This window comes from Bombus vancouverensis, chromosome 17 (assembly GCF_051014615.1).
Source record: "Bombus vancouverensis nearcticus chromosome 17, iyBomVanc1_principal, whole genome shotgun sequence".
Classification (NCBI taxonomy): Eukaryota; Metazoa; Arthropoda; class Insecta; order Hymenoptera; family Apidae; genus Bombus; species Bombus vancouverensis.
In genome coordinates this window covers 1,780,133-1,783,269 of record NC_134927.1, presented here as the reverse complement: position 1 = coordinate 1,783,269, position 3,137 = coordinate 1,780,133, and positions in this window count along the sequence as shown.

Below are 3,137 nucleotides of genomic sequence, written 5' to 3'. Positions count from 1 at the left end.
AAAGAAACATTAATCGACTTTTATCACTACCACGTACCTCATTGTCAACTTCATTAACATCGATCTCGTTTTCAGCGGTTTTATTACAGGCATTAATTATTTGTCTTACACATAGCGAGGCTATTTTGTGTAATATTACGTCAAAACCTTGACTTAAAATTCCACGATCGATCGCGATAGCATATTTTAAATAACTGTCAGCGAGGACATGACAAATTTATCTCTAACCACTAACACCTGCAAAGGACAAGATTTGAGAGGTACGTTTAGTACAAATATTTCTTATTCCTCGCATTACTACTATATCAATCGTTCTTTTGCCAGAAATTCTCAAGACTACGGATTCTTTAATTAGTGAGCGCTTGGCTCCAAAATCGGGGTAAAATGAAAAGGACTCACCCGGATGACTTGATCTGCCAGTTGGTGCCTCCACTACGTAGAAGCCGATTCGACACTCGTTATTGGAATTATATTCAGGGCACTGCTTTGTAAAGGACTTTCCTCCATAATCAGATTGATAGCTGCGCACCACGCAGCGGAGTCGAAGCCCGCGGTTTCGAAAAAGGTGGCGAAAAATTGTTAGGTTCCACACTCGATTTTTGCACTAGCAACGGAATTAACTCGCGCACGATGGACGTAAGCTCTTGCACTGTTATAACTGGCACTGATCCCACTTCTGATGTCGGGTTTACATTAAAATTAGGGGCGTGAAACAAATCTCCATTTGGATTACACATTGTCGTTATGCAATAGAGAAGACATTGACTAGTGCAAATACGATTATTACAGAATTGGACAAGTAACCGTGGTAACTAGATGCTCGAGAAACTAATGACAATGATCCGAGGTTCAATTACGAATCCGCGGTCAACGGGATGATGGATGTACGTGCTCACAATATCTGAGTCGGACTCTTTGTTAATAAAACGCGTAATAAACACTGATCGTAAGGCGTTACTCTTTTCGTCGATGAGATCGCAAGAGAGAACGACTTTCCCGTCCCGATGATGCCACAGAGAAATACTATAATGGGGTGTGTCCAAATTGGGGTTGCTGCTAATTGGTTAATCTCCATATCGGTGGTTAGAAAAAAATACTAGCCGCCCTCGAGGGAAAGATGCTAGTGGGAGACGTCATTCGTTGGAAAATAGGTCTCCTCTATCTTCTCGTAGTTGGGACAAAGACTACTTGTCTGTTTGAAGGACTTTGGTTAGCTAAATCTTAAGATTTATAACGGGCCCTCAGGCTAGGTGAACATGTACTGCGGAGATGCATCGACATCTGGCAATCATCTTACTCGAAGAATAGGGTCTGCGTGTGGCGAGCTACGTGACAGAGACCATTGGAATGTTTACTGTCGAGTGTTACAACTATTTCCTTTTTAAGGAGAGCTATAGAATTATAGAGCTATGAATCCACTGTCAATGTGACCATCCTGCCAACTACAAAGGCTGCTCAGCCTATAAAACCCTGTACACAAACAAGTACCCTAAACTTAGAGCAAAAGAGGTAACCAATCAAATACCCAGTCCTCCTAAATTCACGACCACTTCAACCTCCTATGCCCAAGCAGTACAAGGAATCCAAAATAATCCGAATAGCCACAGGGACCATCCTCAAAATAGTGTCCCCAATTCACCAAACACACACAACGTCTCTAGGCTTGAAAAGCTAATAGAGAAACAATCTGACAAATAAATAATTTGTCATTAACATTAACTATTAACACTCATCATGGATAAATTAATACGTCCCGACGCAAAATAAAACCAAGACGCATAGCTCTTTGGAATGCCAACGGTCTAGCTCAACACAAATACGAACTAGAACTCTCCTTAAAACAACAACAAATCGACGTAATGCTCATATCTGAAACTCACTTTACCGACAAAAATTACCTGAAAATAAACGGTAATAACTTCTACCATACCCAACATCCCCGTGGAAAGGCTCTCGGCGGCACCGGAATCATTATGAAAGCCAGCATTAAGCACTACGAACTTCCATCATTCCAGAAAGACTACCTCCAAGCAACAAACGTAGCAATAGAAGACTGCCATGGTACAATCACCACTTCAGCGGTATACTGCCCTCCCAGACACTCCATCGCCAAAGAAGAGTTTGATAACTTCCTTGATGCCCTAGACAATAGATTCATATCTGAAGGAGACTATAACGCCAAACATACCCAATGGGACAGCAGACTGGTCACAGTAAGAGGCAAAAATCTCTTAAATAGCATAATCACCAACAATCTCAACTACCTCACCACATATGAACTAACTAAACCACATATAACTATAAATATCTCGCCAAGATACGTCCAAATCAACTCGTCGGCTGATCTCTCTTCTGATCATTCCCCCGTGATAGCAACAGTCAGTTCAACAATTATCGAGAATACATCTAATGGCTTTATTCATAACCAACTCACCAACTGGCAACTCTTTAGAGAAGTCTTTAATCACTCAACTTCAGCCTTAACTGCACTAAAAACTAATGAAGAAATCGAAGCGACCACGGAATACTTAAATATGAGCATAATAAACGCTATCCGCTCCTCCACACCTACTAAGACTTCTGTAATATCGAAAAATAAGGATAGAAATTTTTTTTCGATTACTTACAATTTATTAATATTAAACTGAATATACAGATATAAATTGGACAGAGAACGATATTTATTTAACGGAACTAAATGCAATACTCGTATCTATATCAAATAACTTTACAGTTATTTGATCACTCTCGTCACAACGAATCTAACACACACACTCTGTCTCTCTAACAACTCTATCAATTCTCACGACTCTACTCTTCGACAACTCGAAACCTCTAACGACTCTACTCTTCGACAACTCGAAACCTCTAACGACTCTACTCTTCAACGACTCAATTAGCTCTGCTCTTCGCCAATACAATCCTGCCCGGTCGTGCTCGCTCTTGCTCTCGTCCTCTCACACACACACACTTTTCGGCTCACATACTTTGGCCTATCGATTGCCACTCCTTGAAATATGAAACCGTACCTCTGTTTTGACACTGCTTATCCTTTCTCGCGTCGCTGTTACTAGGCGCTCTTGGATGTAAACAAACCACGAAAGACGACGTACACGGTGCTTTCTAATTTCAACCGA